Source organism: Erythrolamprus reginae, chromosome 1, assembly GCF_031021105.1.
Source record: "Erythrolamprus reginae isolate rEryReg1 chromosome 1, rEryReg1.hap1, whole genome shotgun sequence".
In the NCBI taxonomy this organism is placed as follows: Eukaryota; Metazoa; Chordata; class Lepidosauria; order Squamata; family Dipsadidae; genus Erythrolamprus; species Erythrolamprus reginae.
In genome coordinates, this window is record NC_091950.1 from 49223545 (window position 1) to 49244830 (window position 21286).

The 21286-nt window shown below is 37.7% G+C and overlaps 1 protein-coding gene across 2 annotated transcripts in view; it reads right to left on the reverse strand.

Annotated features, from left to right (window-relative positions):
* The window catches only part of TRAF3 (TNF receptor associated factor 3), a 101032-nt gene that overhangs the window by 61465 nt on the left and 18281 nt on the right, over window positions 1-21286 (reverse strand). The window contains exon 3 of one of the 2 annotated variants that reach the window (XM_070751875.1): window positions 18054-18275. The exons of the other annotated variant lie outside the window; for it this stretch is intronic. The gene's annotated coding sequence lies outside the window, so the exon portion shown is untranslated. The remainder of the gene's footprint in view (window positions 1-18053; window positions 18276-21286) is intronic. 2 annotated transcript variants of the gene reach the window in all.

The window sequence follows — 21286 nt, forward strand, 5'->3', positions numbered from 1 at the left end:
AACTCTATCAACAGAAATATAATTTTCAAGTCATTGGAAATATTATTTCCAATTTTCTTTGCGTTCAAATGAATCCTTCTCAAATAATGTCCAGTTCTGAGGAGATTCAGGAGCAATAATTTTATGTTCTAATAAATAAGATTAGAACATTCTAATCTAACATTCTGAAGCATGTTTAGCATAAATAAATGAAAGGAAAATAACCCATAATTGCACCAGGATCCAAAGACAGGATTCATAAATTCAGGAAGGCTTGGTCATCAGGACTTCTATGGTTTTATGTATCAGGACATAGTAAAATCACCAGGTCCTTAGCAGTTCTTAAAAGTAGGTAAATACAATCTCAAATGAACAACAGCACATGATGTATTACACCATGTCATCATTTATTACCAGAAAAAAGCCAAAATGGAGACACCATCTGTAAAAAAATTAATAAATTAACCTATGCTTCCACAGTTATGAAGAGGCTACTAATCAAATGCCCTTGATCAAATGATCATCAGCAAGTGTGACTACATCTACAAAAGCCAAAGCTTTAGAACTTTACTGATTTCCAACATTCAGGTTTGTTTGTTTGTTTGTTTGTTTATTTGATTTGATTTGTATGCCGCCCCTCTCCGTGTTAACACGATGCCAAAGAGTCTAAATAAATCTTAGAGAAGCAATTGTTGCTGCCCATCAATCTGGGAAGAGTTATAAAGCCATTTCCAAACTATTTGAACTCCGTTATTCTATAGTGAAGAAAACAAGTGGAAAACATTCAAGACAGTTGTGACTCTTCCCAGGAGTGGCTGTCCAAACAAATTCACTCTGTGCAATGCTCAGAGAAATTGCAAAAATAAATAAATAAAATTAAGTAAAATCCAAGAATTTTTTATCAGACTCTACAGGCCTCAGATAACTTGTTAAATATTAAAGTTCATGACAGTACAATTAGAGAAAGACTGATCAAATATGGTTGGTTAGTTGGTTGGTTTGATTTATTTTGCTATGCACAAAGCAATATTGTTAGGAAGGATTGCCAGTAGAAAGCCCCTTTCTAAACCTAGGATTGTAAGTCTAGTTGCATAGGGTATTCTGTTACGAGTGGCGGAGTGGAGGGCTCTTCTAGTAAAGTATCTCTGGATATTTTCTAAGGTTTTTATGTCCAAAATGTGGTGTGGGTTCCAGACAGATGAGCTCATTGGTCTGGCGAAAGTTTTGCATGCTCTGGTTAGTAGTGTGAGATTACCCGAGTAGAAGCTACATACTCTTGAAGCCTTTTTGGCGATGTTGTTGCAGTGGGTTTTGGCACTTAGGTCATTTGATATGAGTATTCCAAGGTCTTTAATGGAGTGAGGGTTGTCTGCAACTCTTGTTTATTCAGCTTGTATTTGGTGTTCCGATTCTTTTTGCCAATTTGTAGGGCAGAGCATTTTTTGGTTGAGATTTGGAGTTGCCAGATGTTAGCCGCCCCAAGTCTTCGGACAGGGGCGGCATACAAATCTAATAAATTATTATTATTAATAATTATTATTATTGATCGTTCAGGCACAAAGTCAAGATCTTTTTGGAGAGTAGCTGTGTTATCGGTGGTGTTGAAAAGTTTGGCATCATCGGTGAAGAGAACGCAGTTGCTTGAAATGTGATCGCAAAGGTCATTTATATAGAGTATGAAGAGTGTTGGTCCAGGTACGCTGCCTTGGGGTACACCGCTCTTAACTGGAACAGGATTAGATATGGTGCTCCCTATTGTGAAACTTGTTGTCTGTTTGATAGAAATGCAATTATCCAACTATGGAGGAATCCTAAGATTCTGCAGGATTTGAGTTTTAGGTAGTTTGCCATAAACCACTGAGTCGAATGCTTTACAGAAGTCAATATAAATTGCATCTATAGATTTGCATCTAGAAACATAACATGAATAAACTCACTGTGTTGAACTGTTTATTTTAAAAAGCTTGATGCTTACTCTTTAATCCCATCAAATTATGTCGCACAAGTTAATTTCTTGTCATTCTCTTTGTCTCTTTTCAGAAACAGCTTCAGTTGTCTCTCTTTGTCTCCTCAGATAAAGTTTCCTTGATTTCACACATTCCTTTTTTAGCTTTTCAAGTCATACTTCTGATTTATTATTTGTATGACTCCTTTAAATGCTGAGACTCCAGCTGGTTTCATTTTGCATCTTTTTTCACATCATTCTTATTCTTGTGCATTTTAAGTCCATTTTCAGGTCCACAGCATTTTTTCCATGTCACCTTTATAATCCAACATTTTCTAAATGTACATATAAATCAGCTTCACTCTGTTTTATGCAATAAAATCTGTTCTTCTTCATTGAAGAAGACATTGTTCTTAAACAGCCTTGATTTTTTCCCATAGTTAAGTAGGATTGTCCCATTACATGAATGGGTCTCCCCTCCCTTAATTGTAATTTGTTTTTTTCTGGTTCCCTTTAGTCTGCTTTCAAGTCTCCTCTTATCATCTGTTTATTTTCCAATAAAGAAAACTTTCACACAAGGATTTTTTTACATTTAATTCCAAAAATCTTCATAAATTCTTTTACAAATATTTAAACATCCTATAGGCAATATCCTTTCAAGTCCACATACCCACTTGATTTTTCAAAATCCACATTCTAATCCCTATTTTACTGTTTCAAAAAATATAAATATTTTCTTTTTTAAACTTAACATAAAAATTCTCTCCACAGTAAAAGTGGATTCTATCAGTTTGTTGCAGAAAAATCCATTTCCAGAAGCACACACAAATAACTGATTCAGCTGGATTCATTAACTTCTTTATAAACATAATAACAGATGAATTTACAATACCATTAGCTGAGTTCTTCTTCAATGTAAAACACAAGCAGAAGAGTTAGTTTCATTTCAACAAAGCAGGCTGAGAGTACAGAGCTGACAGACAGCAGAGTGGTCTAAGCCACGGCCAACCTTAAACTTAATTTCTAATTTCGATTCTCTGTACAGACTCAGATGTGTTTAGCTCCCATTGGCTGACTATGCTATGCCTATTCATTGCCTAACCTTGTTAACATTGGCTCTCCCTGTTCATGGATATCTTAACAGATTCTCCTGGTCCTTGAGAAGATTCTTAACTTCTAGGAAGTTAATAATAAGAATAGCTAGTCTAGTGAAGAGAAGGACCAGCAATAATATGATAGCAGTGTTTCAATATTTGGGGGGCTGTCACAAAGAGGAAGGGGAAAACCTATTTTCCAAAACCCCCGAAGGCTAAATAAGGAACAATGGATGGAAATTGAACAAGGAGTGATTTAACCTAGAATAAGGAAAAAAATTCTGATAGTGAATACACTCAATCTGATGAACAGCTGCTTCATCACTGGAGGATTTCAAGAACAGACTGGACAGCTACCTGTTAGAAATGTTATAGGGTCTCTTGCTTGACTAGCTGATTGGATTAGATTACCTAGAACAGGGGTAGGCAAAGTTGGCTCTTCTATGACATGTGGACTTCAACTCCCATGATTCCTGAGCTAGCTAGTCATAAAAGAGCCAACTTTGCCTACCCCTGACCTAGAAAGTCCTTTACAACTCTATTATTCTGTTATAAGTAGTATTCTAAGTTAGATGAGGGAATAGGTGAACCCAGTATCTCTCTGAAAAGTGCCAAATGGTGGCTTAAACAGGATGAATTTCGCTGCTGCTCCCAGGGACTTTGAACCTGCTGGAAATCACTATTCACATTCTGTATGGAGCAAACTTGGTGATCCTTGTCCATTCCAAGGAACCAATACATTCATTGTCTCCTATTATCACCATGGTTACCAGGTGTTCTGTAAAAAGTAGAGTTCTGTTCAATCTGCCATTGCTGAAAGTCCCCTTGTCTATGTTGACTGAAAATTGAGAATTGGAGACTTCCATGGCTAAAGGATGTCAGGTTGATCAACATTGAACAATAGCAGCATCACAATACATTCATTATTATCAGTACTCACTTCATCTAGCCCAATGGTGCTTTTCAAAAGGCAACCAGACTTTCTTGGTCTTTCTTTGAAAACACTTCACTTCTCATCCATGAAGCTTCTTCAGTTCATTCTTGGATGAAATGAACATTTTCAAGGGAAAAAAAACCAAAGAAGTCCAATTGCCTTTTGAAAAACACCTTGACATGGGCGACTGAGAATCTCCATAGTCATTATAACTAATTTATACATAGATTTGCTCTTTGTCTTCCAAATGAGATATATCTTATTGCATGAGAAGCATTTTACAAGTATTTCAGGTATGCTAGAATTTAAGGTGAATGGTCAGAGCTGTTTATGACAAAACTATGAGCATATATAACTTGTTAAACATGTACAATCATTAAAGAGTACTTCACCATCAGTTGCAGTAATGGGGGGGAAAGGATCAGTTTTTAACAACCAACTCTAAATACTGTATACAATCTAGCAGCCCAGCTTTTTTCTTTTTAATTTTAAGAGTTTCCACCAGAACTATGCTGCCAACCAATTAAACACAATTACAACTTTGCTCTTTCCCCATTGTTTACTTTTACATATTATTTTAAATGTTTTTCAAATAACATTAAAGAAAAGAACATTAAATTTTCACACTGAACATGCTTTTTAGTTCTGGATGAGTGCACATAAGGAGTGTTGAAGTCACACAGCTAAAATGCTTAGAGAAACTTAATTCAAACTTAATTAGTCCATACACATTGTGAGAAGAATGTAAAAACAATTAAAGGAAATGTTGTAATTTATGTATTTTCTTTTCTCTATCATGCTATTGAACAATAAGCATCACTGTGAATCTGCTTTTCTAAAAAAAAGGAATGTGGATAGGTTCTCTGACACCATAAAACATTACAGGGATTAAAAACTAACACTTGACAGATATTCAATCTTGATTAGCTAAATTAAACAGGAAAAAAATCTATCCACAAAATACATTATCCTGCACACTCCAGGAGTTCAAATGGGAAACCATGAAAAGGTGGATTAAACATAGCCAGATTAAAGAACCGCTCCAAAATACATATTACTGCATTTATCAGTTCTTCAAAAAGAACATCATATCCAACAAAAGAGAATATCCTATGAATGGGTGGCTGAAGGTAATGAGAGAGAGAGAGCACTTATGAAGAGAAAAAAATTTCTGAGCCGAATTATTAACAAGAACAAAACAAGCATTCTCAAACATAAATAGAGGTAGTTCTCAATTTACGACCAGCCACTTTGGAGTTTCGATTGCCATGGAATGGATGTTTTACAACCCACAAAGCTTTCTCCAGACTTTGTAAATGGTTGTGCTGCTTCTTCCATGTTCATGTGACTGCATGTCAGGAGCTTGACAACAGGTTGTCTTTACAACTGATTGTGTGTTCTATCGTCACAGCTCATGACTTTTTTGCCAGTTTTTGGCAAACATCATTTAATGCTCTTTTAATTTTAATTAATCATTTAATGGGCTCTGGAAACTATCTTATTTTTATCCCACACAAAATACTATGAGTTCCGGAATATCAAGTTGAGTATTTATATACTGAACCTGATTGATCATGATCATAAGTGTAATATGTATAAAAATACTATTTACCATGAAGTTCTTCAATTAGACATTTATGAATTCACACATGTGGATTATGAACCTGTGGGAGAAGCCTGTCTGAAACATTTTAGAGAGAATTCTTTGGTGGGAATCATTCTCTTTGACCACAGTATGCAATAAAGTAAGGTTTTTGCTGAATAATTTAAGTTTCTGAGACTGACAGAGCAAATATCAGGAGGAACAGTGAAATCATCTGATACAAAATAGGATACAAGAGTGGATGGGGAGAATTCTAATTAGTGTAGGTGTAAATTCTAATTAGACATCTTCCCTGTAGCCTTTGTTATTCACACATACTGGTGAATAACTTGGAAGGTGGTCTGATTGACATAAAATAACAAAAGAACTGTTCCAAAGACAGTATCTCCAAAAATGGAAATCCAGTCTGTAGTACCTGGTGAAGATGAAGGATTATGTTCATATTGTGGCCCTCCACAACCTCAGCAAAGGGTGTTCTTTGAAGAAAAACTGCAGATGCTGCTGTCATCCTGGTAAAAGGGACAGTGTCTTTGTCAAGGCATAGTAATAATGCCTAGTAGTTGCTGTTATCCATTTAGACTATATTTGAAGAGACAGAAACTTTACATCTTGTAAACTTTACATCTATCTGACACAAGTGAAACACAGAGAAGAAATTTGGAAGAAGTCAAAGGATAAAGAAAGAGGTTATTTTGCAAGGTACTTTACAGTGTACACTCCTACTCAGTGATTTATCTTCCATGATAGGTGAATGGGGACGTCATCATGGGCTTGATCTTTAACATGGAGAGAGGAAAAGGACAAACTTTGAACTAGAGGTTGTGGAGATGCTAATGGGTAGAGGTATCTCAACAATCTCTTCATAAAATATTTTATCAATTGGTTCCCCTCTCCCAGAAAGGGGAAAAGCAAAAGCTAAGGTGAAGTATATATTTTAGGCAAGAGACTGTAATTGGAAGACCAAAACATATTCAATCTGACACAGAGAGATTCAAGCTTTACTTATAGCAATAAATCTTGCCTCTTTAAATAATTTAAGAAATTTAATTATATCAGAAATTTAGAGACAGGATAGTGCCAGATTAATTACTTTACAGAGCAGCCAAAGAATACAAAAAGCCATATACACCAAGACTTCTGCAATAACTAAAAGTGAAATAAGTCTAGTAGGATTTTCCATTATACTATATAGATGACAAAGGTAAGAATTAACAGAAAATGGCAAAACAATATGCAAAACCCCTCTGAATATTTTGAATAGATTAGAGCTGGTTGAAGGGTTGGTCTCATTATTGGGGTTGGAAGCCTCAATAGACAGGTACATCCTGCTGGGAGAAAGACTGGTGAACCTTTTTTAAAGTTCCTATATTAATAAGCCAAGCAATAAAATCAAGCTCCAAGGCAAAAAACAGTGAGTGATGAAATTTTGGAAACACGTGAAAATGACTACTCCTTAGATATATATCAGGGTCACATCCTAAAGTTATTTATCTTTTTAAATCTTGCTTGCAGAAGTGTTAAATTATTCTACTATTGGGATATGGGATTTCTTGCTTATATATTTTATAATTTTGATGCTTCCTTTTTTTCTTATGCTACTTCTGGGTCAACTCAGAGGCATTGTAAATGCTAATCACATATGTAAATGAGCTGAACAGAAATACTAATTTGTAATTAAGGCATGAATTTCTCATTAAGCATATTCAAGAAGGTGAAAATGTCAATGTGTGGAGTTTTTCAGATCATGTTTTCAAATTCATGTTTCTCCTCAGATAAACCCTGAATGAACTATCAGGGGATTCTTTGGAATGAATGAAGGTTTCAATTCTAGAAGGTATGCTGCTCATCAAAAAAATAAGTCTGTTTTATGGATTTATTTTTTTTTTGCTAAAAATAGAAAGTGGGATGATTTATGGATTTAATTATTGAAACAGTTGAGAAATAAAGGACTGAAGATTTGTCAGATAAGAAAGAAAAACGATAGGTTTCATAGTAACTATTGAGGAATAGGTCAGAAATCATAATATTCCACAAATATTTTCCTTTTTTTCTTTCCCCTTTTTTTCTTTTTCTTTAGATTTGTTTTTTACTTTACATAAAATTTACAATAAAGATATACAGTGGAGGGGGTAAGTATTTAGTCAGACACCAATTGTGCAAGTTCTCCCACTTAGAAAGATGAGAGGCCTGTAATTGACATCATTGGTAGACCTCAACCATGAGAGGCAACATGAGAAACCACATCCAGAAAATCACATTGTCTGATTTTTAACTAATTTATTTCCATATTATGGTGGAAAATAAGTATTTGGTCAATAACAAAAGTTCATCTCAATACTTTGTTATATATCCTTTGTTGGAAATGACAGAGGTCAAACATTTTCTGTAAGTCCTCACAAGGTTGGCACACACTGTTGCTTGTATGTTGGTCCATTCCTCTATGCAGATCTCCTAAAGAGCAGTGATGTTTTGGGGCTGTCGCTGGGCCAAAGGTTTTTTATAAGGTTGAGATCTAGACACTGGCTAGGCCACTCCAGGACCTTAAAATGCTTCTTACGAAGCCACTCCTTCATTGCCCTGATGGTGTATTTGGGATCATTGTCATGCTGAAAGATCCAGCCACGTTTCATCTTCAGTGCCCTTGCTGATGGAAGGTGGTTTGCACTCAAAATCTCACAATACATGACCCCATTTATTCTTTCATGTACACTGATCAGTCGTCCTGGTCCCTTTGCAGAGAAACCCCAAAACATGATGTTGCCACCCCCATGCTTCACAGTAGGTATGGTGTTCTTTGGATGCAACTCAGCATTCTTTCTCCTCCAAACACGACGAGTTGTGTTTCTACCAAACAGTTCTACTTTGGTTTCATCTGACCATATGACATTCTCCCAATACTCCTCTGGATCATCCAAATGCTCTCTAGCAAACTTCAGACAAGCCTGGACATGTACTGGCTTAAGCAGGGGGACACGTCTGGCACTGCAGAATCTTGAGTCCCTGGCGGCATAGTGTTACTGATGGTAGCCTTTGTTACGTTGGTCTCAGCTCTCTGCAGGTCATTCACTAGGTTCCCCCATGTGGGTCTGGGATTTTTGCTCACCGTTATTGTGATCCTTTTGACCCCACGGGCATGTAGTCCCAGATCAAGGGAGATTATTAGTGGTCTTGTATGTCTTCCATTTTCTAGTTATTGCTCCCAGAGTTGATTTTTTCACACCAAGCTGCTTGCCTATTGCAGATTCAGCCTTCCCAGCCTGGTGCAGAGCTACAATTTTGTTTCTGGTGTACTTCAACAGTTCTTTGGTCTTCACCATAGTGGAGTTTGGAGTGTGATGGTTTGAGGTTCTGGACAGGTGTCTTTTATACTGATAACAATTTCAAACAGGTGCCATTACTACAGGTAATGAGTGGAGGACAGAGGAACCTCTTAAAGAAGAAGTTACAGGTCTGAGAGAGCCAGAAATCTTGCTTGTTTGTAGGTGACCAAATACTTATTTTCCACCATAATTTGCAAAGAAATTCATTAAAAATCAGACAATGTGATTTTCTGGATGTGTTTTCTCATGTTGTCTCTCATGGATGAGATCTACCTATGATGTCTATTACAGGCCTCTCTCATCTTTTTAAGTGGGAGAACTTGCACAATTGGTGTCTAACTAAATACTTTTTTCTCCACTCTGTGTGTGTGTGTATGTATACACACACACACACACAGTGGAGAAAAAAGTATTTAGTTAGACACCAATTGTGCAAGTTCTCCCACTTAAAAAGATGAGAGAGGCCTGTAATAGACATCATAGGTAGATCTCATCCATGAGAGACAACATGAGAAATATATATACGTTACAGACAATTTATCAATAAGATCTTAGGATTTAAGAGCAACAAACCATAGTTTGCTTTTCATTTATGAGTTATAAATGAACTGAAAAATAATTGAAACAGTTACGCATATCTTGGAAGACAATATATCTTCAAATAGCAAATATTCAGGAGTGAATTATTTTGTTTCACAGGACAATTTACCCTACTGCAGGTGAACAAAATTTGAAGAAAGACTGAATAACTGGAAGTAGAAACTGTGTTGGCACAGTGGTTAGAATGCAGTATTGCAGACTAAGTCTGCCTACTGCCAGGAATTTGATCCTGACTAGCTCAAGGTTGACTCACCCTTCCATCCTTCCGAGGCCAGCAAAATGAGGATCCAGATTGGGGACAATATGAATCTGTAAACTGCTTAGAGTGTGATGTAAACACTATGAAGCAGTGAGTCTAAGTGCCATTAATAATGCTATTTCGCTTATACTGTACATTACAATCTAAAAAATAATATTGGCAAATGGCATGTTTTATGATGATTACAGCATCCTTGGGTCACATGATGACCATTTGCAAACTTCCCAACTAGCTTTTCCAATAAGCAGAATCAACAGGAAAAGCCAAATTCATTTTAGAACTACATATGTTTCACAGAGCAACTGTAGTGATTTGCTTAACTATGGCAAAAAACAAAATCAGGTGTGACTCATTTAACAACCACTTCATTTAAGAACTGAAATTCTGGTTTCAATTGTGGTTGTATGTTGAAGGATGCCTATATTATCATTTCTGAAAATCAACATATCCCAATTAGGAGCCAATTACAATCCTGTTACTTACTTACCTACTTATACACACATATTATACATACACACATTCATACATGCATATATAATCTTTTTTTGAATACTTTGATGTTTGCGTATCTTTGCTATTAAATATCATTATAGCTTCATATAGATCAACATTATATTAAATGAAATCTGATTAAATAAGCAACAGTACCAAAATTTGGTGCTCAAGCCATTTAATATGCAATCTACTAATGAGAAAAGTAACCCACAAATACAGTCACTGGTTACACCTTTAGCTACAACGTGGCCAATAAGAAAGCAGTCTCTTGCACTATGCTATGTAGGAAGTTTGATTAATTCATCTATGACAATCTGTTTCAACTCAGTAAATTTTAAGGGCATTCTACCATGAACTTTTTATTTCAAGACTTGGCACACAATATCAAGTCTGGCTTGGATCCAGAGATTGGCCAATCCAAAGTACTAAATTTGTTCTTTGACCAGCCACTTTTTGGAATCACTGTTTTGCTACATGAGCTACAAGCACGTCAGCTGCAAGTCTTGATATTTTCCTACAGATTTCTGTTATACCAGATTTGTTAAACCAGAATTCATGCTTCCTTCAAATATGGTGAATGTTCCAGGTCTAAAGCAGTGAACCTTTTCCAAGACATAACACTAATTAATAGCTAGGTATGAAGTTCTTATTGTGATGTGCAGTGTTCAGTGTCTACCAGGCAAAATAAAATTTCCTTTTGACTCATTTGTCCATAGAATTTTCATTTGGAAGTCTAGAAGGTGATTCAGGTATTTCAGCAAATTTGAGGTGAGCATCAATGTTGTTAATAAGGAATGGCTCTTTCTTGCTAATTTTCCATGAACCATTTTTTAATCTAGTGTTTTTCTGATAGTAGAGTCATAAACACTTCAGGGAAAGAGAAAGAGATGTACAGGTCCAGACTGTTGTTCTGAGGGTGTTTCTGATTTCTAAAACAGTTCTATATACAACTCTGGCTCACGGTTAAAATGCTGACATCCAAATTTAACAAGGAAATTAAATATTACAGAATAATAGAGATATGGATCCATGTGCCACAGGTTCGCCATCACGGCTGTATGTTATTCCAGACAAATGGTTGTCCAATTTCTTCTTAGAAATCTCTAGTGGTGAAGCACTCACAACTTCTGAAGGCAAACCATTCCAATGATTGTTGTTCTCTCAAGAAATTTCTCTTTAGGTGGATCTCTCTCTGGTAAGTTTTCATGTACTATACCTACTTGTATATATATACATAAATTCATGTAAATAAGTATGTATGTATGTATGTACTGCATTTTTCTTAGTATAAGACGCACCCCCCCCCCCCTAAAAGAGAGTGGAAATGTTGGTGCGTCTTATACATCAAATACTGCCATTTTTTTTCTGTTCAGAAGCCCCATCCCCGCATCCCATTTTTGGACATTTTTGAAACTGTGTAATCAGCTGAATGTTCAAGATCACATATACGTGACATTAATAAAAGGAAGCTTGTTTTTTTCAATTCAAAAAAGGATCATATAGAGCAGGCCTGTTGACCTAGCGGTCTGCAGGCCATAACCATGTCTACCGCAGCTCGCCAAACGTAAAAAATATTGCGATATGTTGTGATAAGTCCCACAATGTGATTGTTTTTGATACCCTGATATAGAGTATCCAAAGATATTCAAGTCAAAAAACCCAATATGTTTTACAACATTAAAAAAGATGGGTTTTGAACAGAGAATTTTTCTAGGATTCAAAGATTTAATATTATTTACTACATCTTAAAGATATGCAGTAGATAAATAGTTACCTGGTCTAGCAATTTGGACAAATCCAGATACAAATACAAGAATCTAGTCAGTTCAGCTGCTTGTGCCTCTCAACTGCTAATAAGATTACAGAGTAGTTTACTCTGCCTCTGAAGATGTCAACTAGAACTACTAGCAAAGCATCAGGATATCAGAAAACCGCACTACTGATCACTCCACAAAAGCCTACACCAATATTGATCAATTATGTGCTATTAATTTGGTGTCAATTTTCTCCAAAATGATCTATCTAGAACCTGGTCTTTTGGGTTTTCCCAAGATATAGTGTATATGACAATATATGTCTTTTTTTCTTGCTTCTAGTGTTTTTGCTTTATGTGGTTGAGTGCATATACAGACGATTATGCTCCCAAGTGAAGAAATTGAGAGAAAACAGAAGGGTTCCACAAGGGGAATGAGCTGAGGAGGGGGAAGAGAAAGGAGGAAAATTGCTGACTAATTGCTCCTAGCTGGCTATTTTCTGAAGGTTGCTGATTCTGCACTGTATAAGTTTGGAGGACTGCTTACTATTAACCTAGATGACACAGTTTCAGGGTTCATATATGGAATCCACTTCCTGAGAGGGCAAACTCACTGAGCAAGCAAACAGGGGAACAACTAAGAAAATTTCATGTGGGAATCCAGCAGAAGTGTGACAGAGAACTCTAAACAGCATATAGAATCAAGAAAGTTTCAAGGTGCTATGAAAATTGTGTGCTACGCATTTCCTTCAATTTAAGCAAACTACATTATGTCACAGGAGTACACCCCCTCACATTTTGTAAATATTTAAATATATTTTTCATGTGACAACTATATAGTGAGTATATAGCTTGTATAAACTAATCTCATTGATTTCTGACTATGTCATAAAGGTGTTAGATGAAGGTGGTGCTGTGGATATTGCCTATCTGGACTTCAGCAAAGCCTTTGATGCGGTTCCACATAAAGAGCTGATAGATAGGTTAGTGAAGATTGGACTTAATCCCTGGATAGTTCAGTGGATTTGCAGCTGGCTGAAGCGTAGACATCAGAGAGTTTTGTTAATAGTGAGTATTCTGGGCAGAGACTGGTTACAAGCAGTGTGCCACAAGGGTCTGTTCTGGGTCCTATTCTTTTTAATATGCTTGTGACTGACATAGGGGAAGATTTGGTAAGGAAGGCTTGCCTATTTGCTGATGACTCTAAAGTTTGCAATAGGGTTGATATTCCTGGAGGCATCTTTAATATGGTAAATGATTTAGCTTTACTAGATAAATGGTCAAAGCAATGGAAACTGCAGTTTAATGTTTCCAAATGTAAAATAATGCACTTGGGGAAAAGGAATCCTCAATCTGAGTATTGTATTGGCAGTTCTGTGCTAGCAAAAACTTCAGAAGAGAAGGATTTAGGGGTAGTGATTTCTGACAGTATCAAAATGGGTGAACAGTTTGGTCGGGCAGTAGGAAAAGCAAGTAGGATGCTTGGCTGCATAGCTAGAGGTATAACAAGCAGGAAGAGGGAGATTGTGATCCTGCTATATAGAGCGCTGGTGAGACCACATTTGGAATACTGTGTTCAGTTCTGGAGACCTCACCTACAAAAAGATATTGACAAAATTGAACGGGTCCAAAGACGGGCTACAAGAATGGTGGAAGGTCTTAAGCATTAAACATATTAGGAAAGACTTAAAGAACTCAATTTGTATAGTCTGGAGGACAGAATGAAAAGGGGGGGACATAATAGAAACATTGAAATATGTTAAAGGGTTAAATAAGGTTCAGGAGGGAAGTGTTTTTCATAGGAAAGTAAACATAAGAACAAGTGGACACAATCTGAAGTTAGTTGGGGGAAAGATCAAAAGCAACATGAGAAAATATTTTACTGAAAGAGTAGTAGATCCTTGGAACAAACTTCCAGCAGACATGGTTGGTAAATCCACAGTAACTGAATTTCAACATGCCTGGGATAAACATATATCCATCCTCAGATAAAGTACAGGAAATAGTATAAGGGCAGACTAGATGGACCATGAGGTCTTTTTCTGCCGTCAATCTTCTGTTTCTATAACAGTGTAAATGTGCTGTTCCCTCAAAATTTGTTGTAAGCCACGCAGAGTCCTTGCGTAGTTGAGCAGCATAAATTAGATTAATAAATAAGTAAATAACGTAACACACAGCCATAAATGTCTACACTGTTGGCAACAAATGTAAGTGCACCCCTAAGGGATAATGTGCAAATGGAGCCCAAAATGTCAATATTTTGTGTGCCCGCCATTATTTTCCTTAACCCTCTTGGACACAGAATTCACCAGAGCTTCACAGGTTGACACTGAGTTTTCTTCCACTCCTCCATGATGTCACAGAGCTGATGGATATTAGCTACCTTGCACACCTCAACCTTCCATTTCAGGATGCTCCACAGATGCTCAATAGGGCTTAGGTCTGGAGTCAAGTTTGGCCAATCCATCACCTTTACCACCCTCAGCTTCTTTAGCAAGGCTGTGGTCATTTTGGAGGTGTGTTTGGGGTCATTATCATGTTGGAATACTGCCCTGCGGCCCAGTCCCCAAAGGGAGGGGATCATGCTCTGCTTCAATATGTCACAGTACATGTTGGCATTCATGGTTCCCTCAATGAACTGTAGCTCTCCAGTGTCAGCAGCACTCATGCAGTCCCAGACCACGATATTCCCACCACGTTTGATTCTAGGCAAGACACACTTCGTTTTTGTACTCTTCACCTGGTTGCTGCCACACACGCTTGACACCATCTGAACCAAATAGGTTTATCTCGGTCTCATCGGACCACAGGACATAGTTTCAGAAATCCATGTCCTTAGTCTGCAGGAAACACTTTGCAGGCTTTCCTGTGAATCATCTTTAGAAGAGGCTTCCTTCTGGGACAACAGCTCTGCAGACCAATTTGATGCAGCATGTGGCATTTGATCTGAGCAGTGACAGGCTGACCCCACCCTTTCAAATTCTGCAGCAATGCAGGCAGCACTCACACATCTATTTCCCCAAACCAACCTCTGGATATGATGCTGAGAACAGGCACTCAACTTTTTTGGTCAACCATGAAAAGGCCTGTTCTGAGTAGAGCCTGCCCTGTTAAACTGCTGTATGGTCTTGGCCACTGTGTTGCAGCTCAGTTTCAGGGTCTTTGCAATCTACTTATAGCCTAGGCCTTTATGTGTAGAGCAACAATTCGTTGATCCTCAGAGAGTTCATTGCCATGAGGTGCCATGTCGAACTTCCAGTGACCAGTATGAGAGATTGAGAGAGAGAACATCAAATTTAACACACTTGGTTCCCCCTTCACACCCAAGACCTTGTACCACTAAAGAGTCACATGACACCAGGGAAGGAAAATGGCTACTTGGGCCCCATTTTGCCATTATCACTTAGGGGTGTACTCACTTTTGTTGCCAGCAGTTTAGACATTAATGGCTGTGCGTTCCGTTATTTTGAGCACATTTACACTGTTATACAAGCTGTATACTCACTATTTTACATTGTAGCCAAGTGTCATTTTCCCAATGTTGTTACATGAAAATATATATTTAAATATTTACAAAATGTGAGGGAGTGTACTCACTTCTATGACATACTGTATACCTTCTGGAAGTGTAAGCTTGTGATTCTTCAAGTAGCCCTTGACTTATAATGGCAATTAAATTAATTAATCTAATAGTCCAGTTTTAAAATTTGCAAACTATCAGGATAATTAAAACTGGTCTAGACTCAACATATATCCCACTTGACTATAGGTAGTCCTTGACTTACAATATTTCACTTAGTTACGGTTAGAAGTTACAGCAGCACTGAAAAAATGTGACTTGTGATTGTACTTTGGTCACATGATTAAAATTCAGGTGCCAGGCAACTGACTCATATTTATGACGGTTGCAGTGTTCCAAGATCATGTAACCTCCTTTTGCGATCTTCTGACAAGCAAAATCAATGGGGAAGTCAGATTCATTTCATAATCTTAGCAATTTAGCAATCTTAGCAACCAGATTGGACAAAGGACCACTTTATTTCATAAGAATCCTCTAGACCTTACCATTAATCATAGAAACTTGGCTCTTATTTTAAGATAAATTAGAATTGCAAGGAACATGCATTTTCAGTGGTGGTACCACTTATAGAAGTAGTATCTAACTTCCACTTATTTTAATGGGATTTTATTTTATTTCAATCCACTTCATTTTTCTACATCCACTGGGATTCCAGTCTAACTAAATAGATATTAGTTGAATCCATTGAACTGAATGGTATTAGTTGAAAATATTTGTTGATAAAGTGCAAACCTTTGTTTTGAAAGGTGAGACAAATATTACACTGAAAGAACAGAAGAATTAAATTGTTTCCAGACACTGCCTCTAAAACCTGTCTTCTCAGAATATCGTTTAGCTTTCAATGAAACAATTAGCATCTTCAAACACAAAATTCAGGTCAAATGAAGGTAGAGCACTTGCTATGCTTGCAAAGGGGCTTAGAATTAATATCTGGCATTTCCAATTTTAAAAAAAGGCCAAGCAACAGCTAATGAGAAACAATTTCTTTGACAGGAATCTCAAACAGCTATTTTTCATCAGAGTAAATACTACTGTGCTAGCTGAACAAAAAGTTCAACTCCCAGTTGATCTTTATCATGTTCTACAGTTATGAACTTATCCTACGCTATGGAGTCTATGGTTTCAAGCTAGGAAGTTCAAGGTCCAAGAATGGGCCCTATCCTAATGACTTGCCACGACTATGAATTCACATATCTATTCAGATTAATACAATATACATATGCGGCATTTCATGGAACATTCACTGTTCCATGAAAGCTTCTATCGTCTGAAACTAGCAGATTATTTCTCAAACGGGAACCTTAGCTCTACAAACTAAGTAATTATGTTTCAGACTTCTTCCAGATTGTCTCATTCTCACAGAAATACAGGCTCATGAGCTCTTAAAGATTTTTAATAGCTTTAGTTCTCCATTTTTAACGTGCTTCCCTATCTTAATTTTTAATATCATTAACTTTCAAGTGATTTAATATTTTTCTTTAAATTTATATTCCATATTTTCACCAAAAACTCAAGGTAGCTGAAAAATAACAACAAAAAGATTGTATCTTGTAACTTAATTTCTATTTTATATTTATTATCTACTATATTATTTACAGTACAATACTATTCTACAATAATGCCACACCTAGAATACTGCATCCAGTTTTGGTCACCACACAATAAAAAAGGCGTTGAGACCCTAGAAAGAGTACAGACCACAACAAAATGATTAAGGGCCTGGAAGCTAAAACATGAAGAACAGTTACAGGAACTGGGCACGGCTAGTCTAGTGAAGAGAAGGACCAAGGGTGACATGATAGCAGTGTTCCAATATTTGAGGAGCTGTCATGGAGAGGAGCGGGACAATCTATTTTTCAGACAAGGAACAATGGATGGAAACAGATCAAGGAGAAATTTAACCTAGAAATAAAGAGAACTTTCCTGCTAGTGAGAATAACCAATAGAACAGGTTGCCTTCAGAGGTTGTAGGTACTTCATCACTGAAGGACAACCACTTGTCAGAAATGGTATAGGATCTCCTGCTTGAGCAAGGGCTCGACTAGATGACGTGCAAGGAGCCTTCCAACTCTATTATTCTAATAAGAAAGGGTGACTCTGAGCCACGCCTTTCACAACTCTCCTGAAAAATATTGACCAGGTGTGTATTATTTGCATTGCATATATAAAATATCTGGTTTGATACTGCGCACAAGAATTCCAGCTCAAAACACTGATGTAAATCTCTCTGTATTGGAACATAAAAGGCTTTGCAATAACCAGCCCCGAGTTAATTTTGCTTTTGAAAAATGGAATCATGAACAAAGATGCTATAACATCATCAAATAATGCATTTTCTACATCAATAGGCAAAATTATTTAATCCTGTTTTCTACCTTTCAAAATATACTTTTATTGTTAGATATTTTTTTTTCAATGTCAAATTTATACTGAAGATAAGAAAGTCGTAATTGGACACTTGTATGACTTTTAGTAATGATAGCCTTCTCACCTCTTCACATACATCCATATAAGGATGCAGGTTTCTTCCTTCTATGCTATTAAAATGGTATCTGTAGCTTCACCATCTGAAAATTCACATGAAAAACTAGATCAGCTTCACCAAATTTGGGCTTCTTGTTGGTACATAGCCTTCATTTCCTGTAATTTCCCAGTCAGAATAGCTATTGCTGAAAATTCTGGGAATTTGTGTATGCATCTGGAGGGCATCAGGCTGAGGAAGACAGAACTATATTTTTAATATAAGAACAGTACTAAAATGCTGCTTTGTTTGATACATGATATAAAACAGAGAAAACTAAACTGTTCACATTCTGGCTCAAAATCTGAAGATTTTGCTGTTTGCAACTTAATTCATGGAATCCTATACATTTTAGAAACTCTTGCTAGTCTAATGCCTAAACTGCATACTAGTCTGTAAAACCTATGACTCAGCAAATAACAACAAACTATTCAGCTATGACTTAGAAAAAAGCTCTTATAAGGGCTTTGTCCTTTGCTCTGGATCCTATCAGAACCAAGTCTTTACTATATTTTCTACCAACTTTTTACCAAAACTGATTCCACAAAACCTGTACTAAATTGAATGCATTTTTAGAGCTATTTTCATAAAACTGCCTGAGTTCTATCTATTCAGTCAGAATATAGATCTTTCCAGTCCATTCTTACCCTTTGCCAATTTATCTTATGAGGATACCGTTTGGATGAAAAATAACAGAAAACTAATCACCCACTATCCAAACTTATCTTGTCTATTTTTATTTTTGTTAAGCTGCCCGAGTCCACGAGGAAAAGGGAGGCTAATAAATCTTAATAAATCTAAATCTAACAAATCATCTGATTAAACACATGCAAATACTAAGTTATTAAAGATTAGATTATAATAAAACAAGTTCATAACTTTAAGCTTTCATAATAAAACAAGTTCATAACATTAAGCTTTCACGCTAATGGAAACAATGGGACAAATAAGTCAATCTCCCCAACCTGGGCTTTTTCCACTGCTGATAATGGAGTTGGGGCAGTGCACCATTGTACTCTGCAGTTACCAAAATAGATCTAATCTAAGTGAACAGGAAGTCCTCAATTTGCAACCAATTACTTAACAACTGGTCAAATTTATCACATATCTCCCCAAGGCTACTTATGACCCAGATTCAAAGTTCTGATGGCCTAAAACAGCGTTTCCCAACTGGTGTGCCGCGGCACACTAGTGTGCCGTGAGACATGGCCAGGTGTGCCGCCAAGCTCCAGCTGGGCGGGGCGCTGCCAGTACTTCCGTCCTGGGGCTCCAGCTCGCAGCTGTCCCCCGGCTCCTGCTCGATGCCGCGGTTTTCGGCGCTCTCCTGCTGGGCCCCAAAGAAGGAAGGCAGGAAGAAGGAGAGCTCCATTCTTCGCACCTTTTTCCTGCCTTCCTTCTTTGGGGCCCAGCAGGAGAGCGCCGAAAACCGCGGCATCGAGCAGGAGCCGGGGGACAGCTGCGAGCCGGAGCCCCAGGACGGAAGTACCGGCAGCGCCCCGCCCAGCTGGAGCTTCCCTGGCGTCGGCGGCAAGTGTCCTTTGTGGCCCGGCGGGAGGGCACTGGCGATGGGAGCGGGGGGGGGGTGGCCGCAGCGGCCGCAGGCAGTCGCAGGGAGATGGCGGTGGCGAGAGGGAGCTCCAGGCGGCGAGGGAGCTCTCTCTCTCTCTCTCTCTCAGCTGACTGCAAGCGGGAGCCCTGACGGTGGCGGTTGGACGTGCTGCTGGATGTCGTACATGCTGGCGCTGCGGGCCTGGTATATACGGTGTCCAGCAACAAGTCCAGCTGCCGCCGTCAGGGCTCCCGCTTGCAGTCAGCTGAGAGAGAAAGAAAGACATATAAGAGAGGCAGAGAGAGAGAGACATAGCAAGAGAGGCAGAGAAAGAGAGACAGAGCAAGAAAGAGAGACAGCAAGAGAGGCAGAGAAAGAGAGATAAAGAGAGAGAGAAAGAGAGACATAGCAAGAGAGGCAGAGAGAAAAAGAAAGAGAGACATAGCAAGAGAAAAAGAGAGACTTAGCAAGAGAGGCACAGAGAGAGAGAGAAAGAGAAAGAGAGACATAGCAAGAGAGACAGAGAGAGAGAAAGAAAGAGAGAGATAGCAAGAGAGGCAAAGAGAAAGAAAGAGACATATAGCAAGACAGTGAAAGAGAGAGAGAGAGCAAGAGAGAGAGAAAAAAGCAAGAAAGAGATAGCAAGAGAGACAGACAGAGAGAGCAAGGGAGAGAGAAAGACATAAAGGGAAGGAGGAAGAGAGAAAGAGAGCAAAAAAGAGAGGAAGAAAGAAAGAAAGAGGGATGGAGAGAAAGAAGGGAAGGAAGGAAAAGAGAGAAAGAGGGAGAAATAGAGCGAAAGGGAGGAAGAGAGAGGGTTTTTTTGTCCAAACTTTTCTTTAGCCTGCCCCCCCCGCCCCCGCCCCCCTTTCAGTGTTCCCCAGGATTTTGAAAATATGAATAATGTGCCGCGGCTCAAAAAAGGTTGGGAAACACTGACCTAAAACATCCCTTCCCTTGGTCAAGTGATCTCATTTTGGGCGCTTGGCAACAGGCCTGCATTAATGGTTATTTACACTGTCCTGTGGTCAGGCAACTGTTTTATGTTTTGTGTTACAAACTAGTATTTACTTCCACTTTATGACAAAAAAACACCATTGAAGGAAATAGGTTTAACTACCAGAGTGATTAATCACAAATAGCTCATAAAATTAGGTGTGGTCCTGTGGCTGACCTTCTTAATGACCGGTACAATTTATGATCTTAATTACAGTCATAAGTTGAGGGCTACTCTATAAGCTTTATAATTATAAAGTGTACCAGATCTATTTGTGAAGAAATAAGTTGGGGGTCTACTATTAGATTTCAATTTGTCCCTCTCTTCTCCTCTTTTCTATATAGATAACCTGCAGAAGGTTTACTCTAATTTTGACCTTCTAGTAATACAACATCTATAAATAAATTGATTTATTTTTCTCACTTGGTCTGATGGGATGGGATGTGGAGTCAGAAGATTCTGTTATTGTAAATACATTTTTAGTTTGAGTATTATTGATTTTAGATTAGATTTTAGATTATTGGGGATTTTAGATTAGTTTATTTAGTTTTAATTAATTGGATTTAGCCACTGTGTTTTATTGTTTCCTTTTATATGTTGTAAACTGCCCCGAGTCCTCAGAGAGGGGTGGCATATAAATCCAATTAATAACCAAAA